The sequence below is a fragment of the Trachypithecus francoisi genome, unplaced genomic scaffold (genome assembly GCF_009764315.1).
Source record: "Trachypithecus francoisi isolate TF-2019V2 unplaced genomic scaffold, Tfra_2.0 Lachesis_group12, whole genome shotgun sequence".
NCBI classification, from domain to species: domain Eukaryota; kingdom Metazoa; phylum Chordata; class Mammalia; order Primates; family Cercopithecidae; genus Trachypithecus; species Trachypithecus francoisi.
In genome coordinates this window covers 48,335,074-48,349,934 of record NW_022681457.1, presented here as the reverse complement: position 1 = coordinate 48,349,934, position 14,861 = coordinate 48,335,074, and the positions used below count along the sequence as shown (strand labels likewise).

The 14,861-nt window shown below is 39.9% G+C and overlaps 1 protein-coding gene across 4 annotated transcripts in view; it reads left to right on the top strand.

Moving 5' to 3' along the window:
• ODF2L (outer dense fiber of sperm tails 2 like) overlaps window positions 1-14,861 on the top strand; it is a 65,858-nt gene that overhangs the window by 11,612 nt on the left and 39,385 nt on the right. Inside the window, exon 1 of one of the 4 annotated variants that reach the window (XM_033225471.1) lies at window positions 6,614-7,240. The exons of 1 other annotated variant lie outside the window; for it this stretch is intronic. The gene's annotated coding sequence lies outside the window, so the exon portion shown is untranslated. Of the gene's footprint in view, window positions 1-6,613; window positions 7,325-14,449; window positions 14,571-14,861 lie in introns of those variants that run through there. 2 more of the 4 variants (XM_033225470.1, XM_033225472.1) reach the window with 2 other exon arrangements.

The window sequence follows — 14,861 nt, the reverse complement described above, 5'->3', positions numbered from 1 at the left end:
TTAATGATGTGAGTTTACTGGTGCAGAGAATCATCATAAGACTTTGCCTGAAGACATTTTTCAGTGGTGTCTTTGTAGAAGGCACTTCCTCCCCACCCCTCCACCTTCAGCCTAGAAGTGCTACATACAGTGGAACATTATGTGACCTGGGGATTTCTAAATCTGAAGTCTCTCCAGGAACTCATCTCGAAACGTGGGCAAGTCAAGGTCAGAAGTAAGACCATTCCCTCTGGCAGACAACACAGTTATTGGGGAGCACCTGGGGAGGTTTGGCATTATTTGCTTGAAAGACGTCATTCATGAAATTGCCTTCCTGGGGAAGTATTTCCAGAAGAGCTCATTGTTCTTGCACCCTTTCCGCCTCTTGGTGGCCTGTCATGCTACCAAGAATGATATGGTGGGCTTCTTCAAGGGAATGGGCTCACCTGGCTATCAGAGTGAAGGCATGAGTGAGGTCATCCACAGCTGAACTAGACCCAGAATACCTGAAAGCACAGTGTATTAGTGTATTGGAAGCATGTGTTTTTGCTTTTCAGAACTGATATCAAGTAACTTCAGAGAAGATTATTTCCTGCTCTATTGTCAAAAACTGAAGGGAAGGGTCAGGGAAAAGACAGCAGGTTATGTTCATGGCAGGCACCTCTCGGCACAGTCCAGTTCTAAGGAAACATTTCCATGTTCTCCATACTGGCTGCCACATCCTCTGAAATCAGCATAGGCCATGGAGGAAGGAGTCCTGCTTTGTTGCATCTTCTATCCTGGGGTTTAATATTCATGAGTGAATAAGCATTTTGTACACGACACCCTAAGACTCCTGCAGCAGTACACTAAGCCCAGGGGCATACTTGAATCTAGGGGTTCCTGAGGCCTTATTTTTAACTGACTTGAAATACAGTTAGGAAGAATGGCACAAAAAGAACTTAGTTGTCTCTGCTGTGTGTCTATGTTCCAACTTTTCACTGATGGCTCTGAGAACTCTCAGACTTGGCTGACTCTAAGTATAACTGGTGTCTTTTGTATTCTAGCCTGCAACTGGCTTAGTCGTCTTCTCTGAAAGCTCAGGATTTGAGGATGAAAGACCTCTTCAGCAGAAAAACATGTACACACTCAAAATTTTGCTTGCAGTTTTAGGCGTTTAGACCCTTCTCCTCAGGGACCTAAGCACCTTATGTGAGGAAGTCCTGCTGTCATCAGGACTGGTCACCCAGGCTCTGATGTTGATCATTTCTGGTTCCATGTCCTGTGGAAGACCAAAGCTTACCAAGATAGCTTTTTCTCTTTACATGGTAGATTGTGTTGCCCCTATGCCTCCTAGAACTCTGGGAAATGCCCACCGTTTCTCTCCTGGGCTTCAGGACAGAATTTCTTGACTTCTCTGATGATCAGCACTCTCCTCAAAATGCAGATCAGGAAGGGATGAATCATTTTCTTGGTTTGGCCTGGATAAAGTTAGCACTATCTGGCTTTTTAGGCCCCAGGCAGGCAGCCTAATAAACCCTTTCCTTGAAATTCTAGTCTCCAAAAGTATTGCCCTTTGTCCTGCTGGTAATAATGTAGGAAACTAGCAACAAGGCTTCTAGGGATTCCCTGAAAACAGTGGCTCTGATACTGCTCGTGTTTTTCATCAGTGTCCACCCCCAAGTGGATCCTCGCACTACTCCCTTCAATCCTACAGCTTGCCATCTGAGCAACTGACGAAGATATGCCAGACCTAGGTTAAACTTTAAAACATGCTTGACCATTGTATTTCCTGATCCTTTCAGAACAGCATTCTACATTTTGGCTTATGGGGCTCTCAAATATAGCTGGAAATTGAGTTAGAGGTATAAGAATGCCTTAAAACGTGCCAGCTTATGAGGCCATCAATTAGGTTGGTTGGCTCCAGAGTTAACCTGCCAGGAATAGATACTATAGATGTTATTCTTACACTGTAAAACACTGTGAAATCAGATTACTTTAAATGATGTATCACAAAGTTATGGAAAAAAGCAGTGGTGAATATGGAATCCCAGGTCTTATATCCCAGCTTTTATACTAAAAATGGCTACAGTGTTTTCACTCTGCCTGTAAAATGGGAGCTAATATCCTCCAGCCTGCCCACCTCACGTTGGTTAAAAGGATTAAGCAAAATAATAGTTTGTAAGTTATAATTCTATACAAAGCAAAGATTTTATTATTTATAAAAAGAAGAAACATGAAAGAGCTTGCTTCCCTCCTGTCTCTACCATGTGGGAGTAAAACAAGAAGGCATCCTTCTGCAAATCAAGAAGAGGGCCTTCCCCAGGAACCAAATGGCTGGCACCTTGATCTTGGACTTCTCAAATTTCTGTTGTTTAAGCCACCCAGTCTATATTTTTGTTATAGCACTCCAAACTAAGATATGCGCTGATACTCTATCTTGTAAAAGCAATGTTGTTCTGTTTCCCTAAGACTTTGCTCAATTCTTGTCTGACTTACCCTGTGGACAACCATCTTTGTAGTAAATGGAGTCTACCCAATTTTAAGACTTATATAAAACTACAGTAATCAAGAGAATGTGATGTAGGCAAATGTTTCGATTATAAATTATTAGAATGGATTGTCCAGAAATAAACACACACACACATATGGTCTAATCATTTTCAATAAAAGCACTAAATTAATTCAATGGGGAAGAGAAATTCTTTTAAATAAACGGTGGTACCATATTGGGTATCTGTATAAAACAAAGTGAATCTTGACTCCTTACATCATTCCTAAAAAACTTAATTCAAGATACGTCATATACTTACTTATGAAAGCTTCAAATAATAAAACTTCTAAAAGAAAACATGGCGACTTCACAAATGTGGAGTTGTGGTACATTAAACTATAAAAGAAAAATACTGGTAAGTTAGATGTCTCAAATAAAAATTTTCTTCTCTTCAAAAGATACCATTAAGAAAATGGATAGATAAGAAATAGGAGGAAAATATTAGTTACATATATCTGGCAAATCGTTTTTCAGAATATGTAAACAACTCCTGAAAATCAACAATAAAACAACAATCCAATACAAAAATGTGTAAAAGACTTGAACAACACTTCATAAATCATGTACAAATGGTCAATAACTGAAAGGTACTGAACATCATTCATTACCAAAAAAACACAAATTGAAATCCACGTGAGCTGCCACCTCATATCCCCTAGAACAGTTAAAATAAAAAATACTGCTTTACTAAATGTTGGCAAGGATGTGAAGCAACAGGAAGCATCATATACTGCTGGTAAAGTTAAACATACTCTTAGCTAAGAAAAATGAAACCATGTTAATAAAATGCCTTTTAAAGAATGCTTATAGCAGCCTTATTCATAATAGCTAAAAGCTGCAAACAACCTAAATATCTATCAGCAGGAATGCTAATAAGCAAATTGTGGTACATTTACACAATGAAATACTACTATATAGTAGGCTGTTCCTACAGTTTTAGTTTCTAAAATCTCTTGATTTTAGAGGATTGAATTAAAAGGATTTAGGGAAGGGGGTAATGAAGAGAGGTTGATTAATGAGTGCAGACATACAGTTAGATAGAAGAAATAAGATCTGACCTGGGAGAAGGCTTTCATACCAAAAAAGTGCAAGATTTTGCTTATTTATATTGGCAGAAGCCTATGGAAAATAATGAATTCCAAGTGTGGCAGACCAGGGATGAAGGAATATTTTGATGTGTCCAAGATACGAATATGAATATATTTACCAGAGACCATAATTCACTGTGCTTGCTTTGAACATCTGGGAGTGGCTGTCAAGGTTTGCTCAGTTGGTTGGTTGAAACTAAATACAGTTGAGATTTTAGAAATGTCTTGATTTTAGACGACTGAATTAAAAGACTTAGGGAATGGGGTTATGAAGAGAGGTTGATTAATGAGTGCAGACATACAGTTAGATAGAAGAAATAAGACTCAGTGTTTGACAGATAAGTAGGGTGACTATAGTTAACAATAATCTATTGTATATTTCAAAATAACTAGAAGAGAACAATTTGAATGTTCATAGCATAAAGATAAATATTTAAGGTGATGGATATCCTATCCTGATTTGATCTTTACACATTACACATTCATATAAATGTATCCAATTATCACATGTACCCTGAAAATATGTACATCTAGTATGTATCAATTTTTATTTTTATTTTATTTATTTATTTATTTATTTATTTATTTTTTGAGGCGGAGTCTCGCTCTGTCGCCCGGACTGGAGTGCAGTGGCCAGATCTCAGCTCACTGCAAGCTCCGCCTCCCGGGTTTACGCCATTCTCCTGCCTCAGCCTCCCGAGTAGCTGGGACTGCAGGCACCCGCCACCTCGCCCGGCTAGTTTTTGTATTTTTAGTAGAGACGGGGTTTCACCGTGTTAGCCAGGATGGTCTCGATCTCCTGACCTCGTGATCCGCCCGTCTCGGCCTCCCAAAGTGCTGGGATTACAGGCTTGAGCCACCGCGCCCGGCCTGTATCAATTTTTAAAGAAGACTTAGGGAATAGTACTGTAGGAATAGATTTATCATGTGTGACGCAGTCATCTCCTTTCAAAGGTGTTCTGAGAGGGCCAAAGGACATTCTTTTTACTAAAGCATTGAGAAAATATAGGGAATGCCAGAATCCTTTAAAAGCTCTGTAGCTGCTATTCTATAAGCCTGGGGACGAAGATGCTGCCATTGCATGAAACCCCTAATTTTCTAATGGAAATAGTAAGATCCCAAAGTGATAGAGGCCAGGTGATACTACTGAGCCATCAGAGATGAGATACCTGTTGTTACCATGATACCAGCAGGACGTATCATGTTGTTTGACTAAGTGGGGATCTTTAGGAGTTGATAATTAATCAGTGTCCCTATAATCGAAATGGATAGTCTACTAAGATTCTACTTAATTTGTACAGCAAAAAATTTACCAGAACTAATGAAGAGACCTGAATGTCATAACCTTAAAGGAGATTTACAGCATCTTGACATTGGCTTTTTGACTCATGGCTATTATAATGGGAAGACAAAGGGGAAGCCTTTCTAACTGCCCCTATCTACTAAAAGATTAAACCAAAGGCAATACCATACTCCTAGGGGAATTCCAGTGATTAGTGGCACTATTAAAGAGTGCAAAGACGTAAACGTGGTGATTCTCCATCACACTTTCATTTAACCTTCTGTTTGTCCTCTGCAAACAGGTTATCTAAAATATTGCTTTTTAATTTTGAAGTATTATTTGTATTCAAGTATCTTTATTCTATTTCATTGTTTGCTATTTTTACATTCTAGTCCCTATTTGTTGCCATGAAGGTAGAAATCACAATTTCTACCCAACTGTAGTGTTGCATCCTACACACAAATGTACTTTAGTGAGCTCATATCTTTACATTTATGTATCATCTATGGCTTTTTTTGGTACAACAATGGCAGAGATAAATACTATCACAGAGACCATATGACTTGCAAAATCTATTAATAAAATACTTACTATCTGGCTATATTAGCGCATTTTCATACTGCTATAAAGAATTGCCCGAGACTGGATACTTTTTAAAGGAAAGGGGTTTAATAGACTCACAGTTCAACGTTGCTGGGGAGGCCTCAGGAAACTTACAATCATGGAGGAAGTTGAAGGGAAGCAGGGCACCTTCTTAGTAAGTCAGCAGTAAGGAGAAGTGCCCGGTGGAGGGGGAAGAGCCCCTTACAACACCATCCGATGGCTTGAGAACTCACTGGCACGACAACAGCATGGGGTAAACTGCCCCCATGATTCAATTACCTTCACCTGGTCTCTCTCTTGACACATGAGGATTATGGGGATTACAACTGAAGATGGGATGTGGTTGGGGACTCAAAGCCTAACCATATTACTGGCCCTTTACTGAAAATGTATTAATTCTGTCTCCCGCTTTAAATTATTAAAAGGGACAATTACAGTAGTGGGGGAAAAGCATTGCTGGAGTGCTTTAGTGAAACCAATTATTAGGTAGCAGTATGCCACGGTTACGGCTCAGTTGACAGTTGCTCTACCTGTGAACTTCCTATGTTGGTGTACGATTCTAAACATGAATATTACGTAGAGGCGTTGAATGAAGCTTTTTTCCGAATTAAATCTTGCTTTGTTTCTTCAGGACTTTAAAAACCAGACCAGCTGGCTATAGCGCAGATACGAAAGACTTTGAGACCTTGAAGTCACCTTGGAGAACATCATCAGGCTCCCTCATTTAACGGGAAAAAACCTGAGGCCTAGGGAGGCATCTCAGCTAAAAATACCACTATACATTTAAAAGGAGGTTTCTTCCGGTCGCAGTTGCCTTCACGTTTTCAGATCTTCCCTTTAAAAAGCGAAAGCAGGCCGGGCGCGGTGGCTCACGCCTGTAATCCCAGCATTTTGGGACGCCGAGACGGGCGGATCACGAGGTCAGGAAATCGAGACCATCCTGGCTAACACGGTGAAACCCCGTCTCTACTAAAACTACAAAAAAAAAAAAAAAAAAAAAAAAAAAATTACCCGGGCATGGTGGCGGGCGCCTCTAGTCCCAGCTACACGGGAGGCTGAGGCAGGAGAATGGCGTGAACTCGGGGGGCGGAGCTTGCAGCGAGCCGAGATCGCGCCACTGCACTCCAGCCTGGGCGACAGAGGGAGACTCCGTCTCAAAAAAAAAAAAAAAAAAAAAAAGCGAAAGCAGAACACATACAGGCCACGCGCCAGAAAACTCGGAATTGGCTTTATTTCCTTTTTTTCTAGTTGGGCTCAGTTATGATTTTCGGTAATGTACACAAGTGCCCTCCTTTTCCAGAAACAAACGCTTAAAAAAAAAAGCTTACCGAGACACAAGGATAGACACGAAGCTCCCCTCCCTCACCCTCGCCAATAGCTACAGGCGCTGCCCGCCGTCCCTAACCCGGACCAATCCGCAGCCTGCTGCGGGCCTGACGGGAGGGGCGGGGCCGCCGTTGCCAGAGAAGCCACTAGCCGGTTACTAGCTGAGCTTTTGTTCCACTTGAGAGGGCATTCTTCCGCGGCAAGCAGGTCTAGGAATTCGCCTGCTTCCCACCTCGCGTCCCTTGTCTTCCTTCCTACTCTACCCACTGTAGTGCCCCCTGCGTCCTGCTCCCTCCTAGCCGACCCAGAGCACAGGAAGGATTGCCGGGGTTTCCACTGCAGCAGCTGTGGTGCCTCTGACCCTTTTTATAGCGCGGCGACGGCGGGCTGACGTCACGACGACGTGCGGACGCAGCGGCGGGGGCGTAGGTACGCCTTTTGGGTTGGGGACGACTTTGTGGGGAGCAAAGCTGCTGCTGGGCGTTTACCGTGGGCGCCCCTGGAGGTCTGGAGGTGAGGGCCGTGGTGGGTCCCGGAAATAAAAGGCCTTCGCGCCCACCCAGCCCCCTCCGCGTAAACCCTCCACCTCCCTCAGGCTGACTACCTGGCCTGGGAAAAGGGCGGCGAGACTCGCTCTTAGGAAGGGTGTGGTCCCTGGGACATCAGGGCAGATGTTAGCGTGAGGTGGGCTTGTCCAGAACCAAGTCCTGACCGGGCCGTTCCTGGATATGATTGCGTTTCTTTCAGAAATAGTGATCTCTTAATCACTAGGCTGGCTTTTAAGCGCCCTTCATGTTATATATCAGATTGTGGGAAGCCCTGGGGGCTTCGTAAGTGAGGCATATTCCAGGAATCCTCAGGAAATAATTCCTTCTCCAGGATTCCTCTAGGTCCCAGCACCTATAGGCGACCCCTGTAGTGCGGGATTGGCCTAGGGTCGTGGAGAGTGCTAAAGGCCGACTTGTGTTCAGTCCCAGCTCTGCTACGGAACCCGCTGTGTGGCCTTGTCTAGGTCACTTAACCTTCCTGGCTTCCTTACTGATAACTGTAAAATGGAGACAGTAATCATCACTTTGGGGTGGTTGTAATACGAGATTAAATAAGCGCAGGGCCATTAAGGTGGCACCGAATGTAGGTGGTTAGTGAGTGGTGGTGCTTGTTGTTTACTGAGAATAACCATACTGGGACTGCTGTTGGGGATAAAGTCTATGTTGAAGACAGTTTCGTCATCACACAACGCATAGTACGGTTTCAAGTGTTTTTGAATGAATGAGGTTCTTGGAGTTTTAAGTGCAACTTAGTTACGGTTAGAGAAACAAACTGCAGAAAACCTGTCTGCTTTTGAAATTAGTTTGATGTTCCGCTTATAGTAAGAATGGCATGATCTTGTTTATGATCTGCTTTTTGCCTCTCTTTTTCATCTTCTAATTTCACAATGAATGTGTATTTATAGTGTAGTTTTTCTATCCTAAAAGTTCCCTGTGACAAACTTCAGAACAACAGAATTTAGTGATCTGGTCGCGGTGTGCTCTCCCTCTTTAGAATTGTAGTCTGTGCTTTTAGGTAGCTCAGTCTTTATTCATTACTCATTTCCTTCATTTCCTTCATTTCCTTGTGCAGAACAGTCTTCATCTTTTGAATCTAAATTGAATTTATGAGCATTAAAACCTGACTGAATTAAGGCAAGTTTGTGTGTTACTTTTTGCTTTGTAGATTTTTATATTTATGTGTTAGTATCTCATGACTTTTTTTTTTTTTTTGAGATGGAGTCTTGCTCTGTCGCAGTGGGGTGCAGTGGCACAATCTCGGCTCACTGCAGCCTTCGCCTCCCGGGTTCAAGTGATTCTCCTGCCTCATCCTCTCGAGTAGTCGGGACTACAGGCGCCCACCACCAGGCCTTGGCTACTTTTTGTATTTTTAGTAGAGACGGGGTTTCACCATCTCATGGCTTTTAATTCAAAGCTAAGTTCCACCAATTCCTTACTTGTAACCTTGGGCAAGCGATTTAACCCTTCTAAGATTTAATTTCCTTATTTATAGCTTTTTAATAGCAACCTTGTGAAGCTTTTGTGAGATGTTTATAAGGTCAGTCAGTGCTCTGCTCAGTAAATGGCAACAGCTGTCATGTTGAAGAAAAGGAATATGCTTTATGTTTATCTGGTAAAGGATGGTGGCTTTATTTGGGATTAGACAGTATTCTGAACATCTTTGGCCCAGCCTTTTTCCGGGTAATTGGGCTCTATATGGACACTCAGAAGTGTCCGAGTTTAAACAATAAATAATTTAGTCACCTTAACTTATATTTGAGAACCTAATCTGTGCTCTCCACCGTGTTAGGTAGTTTTTTAGGGCAGACAGTGATGCTTATATTTGTCCTTACAGTTAATAGCAAGTTTAAAAACTAAAATATGAGCATTTGTGGAGCAATTTAATTCTAAACTATAGGATTCTGAAAATACCTTTTTTAAGAGTTCTTGGTGGGCTGGAGAAATCAGGGCAACACTTTGAGAAGGAAATGGGATGTTGGCTTTGAAGTACATGCCATGTTTACACACCAGTCACTCTTGCTGTCAACTCTTCTGCCTATATTATCCAATCTGCAGCCCATCTTTTAAATATACATCCTTCTTTGTTCATTGGAGAAAGGCATTGGTGAATTAGTTATCTAATCTAATCTCTCTAGATCAGAAAATGTTTTTTCCACTTTGGTAGCTTTTACCCATAAGATTTATTTTCCAGCTTTTTGCCTGTTTCCAAGCTTCCTGTCCTTTTTTTTTCCCCCATACAATTACCTCTCTAGTAAACTTTTGTCTAGAGTCCAGAATAGTAAGGGGAAAAAACAGCATTCCTGTATCTACTTTGTGTTCCTTGCTGAATATTTCATGGTGACTTTTTTCAGTGGAAGCTGTGTTTGAAGCCAGTGGAAGTTAGTTTTCTAAGAATTCGTGTTTGGCAAAACAAAATCTGCAGGATTCGTATGCTATTCTCTTTAGAGAGATTGCTTTAAAATATGTATTTGTCTGAAGTTGGTTAGTTTACTTAGTCTGATCTAGGTGTTAAGGAAGGTCATGTACCATGATTTTCCTTTTTCTCTGGCCATGGCTAGCATCATAGTCCCTGAACAGTTATCCCCAAATGCTTGCTGTTGGCCAAAATGGAACATAGTTTAGTGAATGTAGCTGGATCAGCATAGCCTACGAGCACTCCTGGAAAAAACTTTAAGTACGTGTCCTCTTGGCAGTAGACTGACAAAATTGTCTCTGTATAGGAAATTTAAATCTTTAAACATTTTAAAATATTAACACGGTGAAACCCCGTCTCTACTAAAAAATACAAAAAAAGCTAGCCGGGCGAGGTGGCTGGCGCCTGTAGTCCCAGCTACTCGGGAGGCTGAGGCAGGAGAATGGCGTAAACCCGGGAGGCGGAGCTTGCGGTGAGCTGAGATCCGGCCACTGCACTCCAGCCCGGGCGACAGAGCGAGACTCCGTCTCAAAAAAAAAAAAAAAAAAAAAAATGCTCATCTTTAAGGATTTTTAAATGGTTTTAAAAAATTTTTTATTTCCATAGATTTTTTGGAAACAGGTGGTGTTTGGTTACATGAGTAAGTTCTTGAGTGGTGATTTTGGTGCACCCATTCCTGAGCAGTGTACACTGAATCCAATTTGTAGTCTTTTATCACTCACCCCGTTCCCACCCTTTCACACTGAGTCCCCAAAGTCCACTGATTCATTCTTATGCCTTTGCATCCTCATAGCTTAGCTCCCACTTATGAGTGAGAACATACGATGTTTGCTTTTCTATTGCTGAGTTACTTCACTTAGAGTAAGTCTTCTATTCCATCCATGTTGCTGTGAATGCCATTAATTTATTCCTTTTTATGGCTGAGTAGTATTCTATCATATATATATGTGTATCACAGTTTTTTTACTTATTGATTGATGGACATTGTGTTGCTATAAACATGCATGTGCAAGTATCTTTTCCATATAATGACTTCTTTTCCTCTGGGTAGATGCCTAGTAGTGGGATTGCTGGATCAAATGGTAGCTCTACTATTAGTTCTTTAAGGAATCTCCACACTGTTTTCCACAGTGGTTGTACTAGTTTACATTCCCACCAACAGTGTAGAAGTGTTCCCTTTTCACCACATCCATGCCAACATCTGTTACTATTTTTTGATTATGGCTGTGCTTGCAGGAGTAACGTGGTATCACATTGTGGTTTTAATTTGCATTTCCCTAATGTGATGTTAAGCATTTTTTTTGTGTTTCTTGGCCATTTATATATATTCTTTTAAGAATTGTCTATTCATGTCCTTAGCCCACTTTTTGATGGGATTGTTTGTTTTTTTTCTTGCTAATTTGAGTTCATTGTAGGTTTTGGATATTAGTCTTTTGTCAGATGTATAGATTGTGAAGATTTTCTCCCACTCTCGGTTGTCTGTTTACTCTGCTGACTATTCCTTTTGCCATGCAAGAGCTCTTTAGTTTAATTAAGTCTCAGTTATTTATCTTTATTTTTATTGAATTTATTTTTGGATTCTTGGTCATGAAATTTTTGCCTCAGCCAATATCTAGAAGGGTTTTTCTGATGTTATCTTCAAGAATTTTATAGTTTCAAGTCTTAGATTTATATAGTTTCAGGCCTACATTTAAGTCTTTGATCCATCTTGAGTTGATTTTTGTGTAAGGTGAGAGATGAGGATCCAATTTCATTCTCCTACATGTGGCTTGCCAGTTATCCCAGCACCATTTGTTGAATAGGGTGTCTTTTCCCCACTTTATGTTTTCGCTTGCTTTGTCAAGTATCAGTTGGCTGTAAGTATTTGGGTTTATATCTGGGTTCTCTATTCTGTTCCATTGGTCTATGGGCCTATTTTTATACCAGTACCATGCTGTTTTGGTGACTGTGGCCTTGTAGTATAGTTTGAAATTGGGTAATGTTATGTCTTTTCACCTAGTCTTGCTTTGGCTATGTGGGCCCTTTTTAGTTCCATGTGAATTTCAGGATTGTTTTTTCCAGTTCTGTTAAGAATGATGATGGTATTTTGATGCGAATTGCATTTAAATTATAGATTGTTTTTGGCAGTATGGCCCTTTTCACAATGTTGTTTTGACCCATCCATGAGCATGGGATGTGTTTCCATTTGTTTTTGTCATCTATGATTTCTTTCAGCAGTGTTTTATAGTTTTCCTTGTACAGATCTTTCATCTCCTTGGTTAGGTATATTCCTAAGTATTTTATTTTATTTTGTTTTGTTTTTGCAGCTATTATAAAAGTGGTTGAGTTCTTGATTTGATTATCAGCTTGGTCACTGTTGGTGTATAGCAGTGCTACTGATTTGTGTACATTAATTTTGTATCCTGAAACTGCTGAATTTATCAGTTCTAGGAGCTTTTTGGAGGAGTCTTTAGGGTTCTCTAGATATAGAATCATACCATCAGCAAACAGCAACAGTTTGACTTCCTCTTTACCAATTTGGATGCCCTTTCTTTCTTTCTCTTCTCTGATTGCTCTGGCTAGGACTTCCAGTACTATGTTGAATACAAGTGGTGAGAGTGGGCATCTTTGTCTTGTTTCAGTTCTCAGAGGGAATGCTTTCAACTTTTCCCCATTTAGTATTATGTTGGCTATGGGTTTGTCATAGATGACTTTTGAGGTATGTCCCTTGTATGCTGATTTTGCTGGGGGTTTTAATCATAAAGGGATGCTGGATTTTGTCAAATGCTTTTTCTGCATCTATTGAGATGATCATGTGATTTTTGTTTTTAATTCTGTTTATGTGGTGTATCACATTTATTGACTTGTGGGTGTTAAACCATCCCTGCATCCCTGGTATGAAATCCACGTGATCATGGTGGATTATCTTTTGGATATGTTGTTGGATTTGGTTAGCTAGTCTTTTGTTAAGGTTTTTTTTTTTTTTTTTTTTTTTTTTTTGAGTTGGAATCTCGCTCTGTTGCCAGGCTGGAGTGCAGTGGCACGATCTTGACCCACTGCAACCTCTGCCTCCTGGGTTCAAGCACTTCTCTGCCTCAGCCTCCCGAATAGCTGGGATTACAGGATGCCCGGCTAATTTTTGTATTTTTAGTAGAGACAGGGTTTCACCATCTTCACCAGACTGGTCTTGAACTCCTGACCTCATGATCCACCCACCTTGGCCTCCCAAAGTGCTGGGATTACAGGTGTGAGCCACCACGCCCGACCTTTTAATAATTCTTGCATCTATGTTCATCAGAGATGTTGGTCTATAGTTTTCTTTTTTGGTTATGTCCTTTCCTGGTGTTGGTATTAGGGTGACACTGGTTTCATAGAATGATTTAGGGAGGATTCTCTCTTTCTGTATCTTGTGGAATAGTGTCAATAGGATTGGTACCAATTCTTTGAATGTCTGGTAGAATTCAGCTGTGAATCTGTCTGGTTCTGGACTTTTTTTTGTTGTTGTTGGTAATTTAAAAAATACTGTTTCAGTCTCACTGCTTGTTATTGGTCTGTTCAGGGTTTCTAATTCTTCCTGATCTAAGCTAGGAGGGTTGTATCCAGGAATTTATCCATCTCCTCTAGGGTTTCTAGTTTATGTGTGTAAAGGTGTTCATAGTAGCCCGAGTGATCTTTTGTATTTCTGTGGTGTCAGTTGTAATATCTCCTGTTTCATTTCTAATTGAGCTTATTTGAATCTTTTCTTGATTAATCTTGCTAATGGTCTATCAATTTTATTTATCTTTTCAAAGGACCAGCTTTTTGTTTCATTTATCTTTTGTATTTTTGTTTCCAGTTTCATTTTGTTCTGCTCTGATCTTGGTTATTTCCTGTCTTCTGTTGGGTTTGGGTTTGTTTTGTTCTTGTTTCTCTAGTTTCTTGAGATATGACCTTACATTTTCTGTTTGTGTTCTTTCAGACTTTTTGATGTAGGCATTTAAGGCTATGAACCTTTCTCTTAGCACCACCTTTGCTGTATCCCAGAGGTTTTGATAGATTGTGTCACTCTTATCGTTCAGTTTGAAGAATTTTTAAGTTATCTTTAAAAGGATTTGATCATTAAACATGTATACAGAATATGTGTCTTTGTTTCACCCACCACTGACAAGTTGTACAAAAGTACAATACATTTGTCAGTTAACAGTATATTCCACAATACTAAAAACATCTTATTGTGAAATATCTGCTTTTCTATACAAGAATACATTTGATCCAATAAAACGATAGCATGTCTTATAAAGTAGGACTTTTTATGCTAAAGAAAATTACTACATTTTTGTTCAACATATTTTTTGTTATACAGTTATCACAACACAAAAGCAGTGGAGTGCCTTGGAATCTGAACAATATTTATCCTGGAGAAGATGATTGTTGACAATTTTCATGGAAATACCTGAGACAAATAGTTCTCTTTCTTGTGTGTTGAGAAATCAGTAATGTAGATTCCATTTTAGAATGTTAGGTAGAAAGTCATTCTGAATTCCTATTTTTACAGTGTTGATTTTATTATTTATTTGTTTACCCTTTAAGATAAGTGGCAGTTACCAATTATAGGTGATGAAGCAGAAAAATTTTATGACTTTATTTTATGATAAAACTTTTAGAAAAGTTGTGTATAAGATACTGATACCAAACTAGTCGTATCTTGTAAAATATTTTTTACAAATTGAAAATTTCTGTCTTCTTAGATTGTTTTTTAAACCTTTATTGCAAATATAGGAACCGTTTTTCTTTTAATGATCCCTGAAAAGACAAATCAAGGGGTGAATTTGAAAAAAAGGTAAACAGTCTTTAGTCATTATATTCTTTAAGAGCTCTAAGCCTTATGTGTTTTCCTTCAATTTTTGCTTAGCTTTTACGAGGCTTGTAGGTGCTGAGGATTGAAATATAAAAAAGACATTCTTTCTTGAGATTCCAGTCCACAGAGAGACAAATATGACAAATATTTAAACAAGTGAAGGGTTGGTACCAGTTGCTTTCTGTATGGGATAGCTATTGCAACTGAACGAATTAGTAGATGATGGTTCTCTTGATTGCAGTGACTTATCCCGAGCATATTCTTAACTTTTAG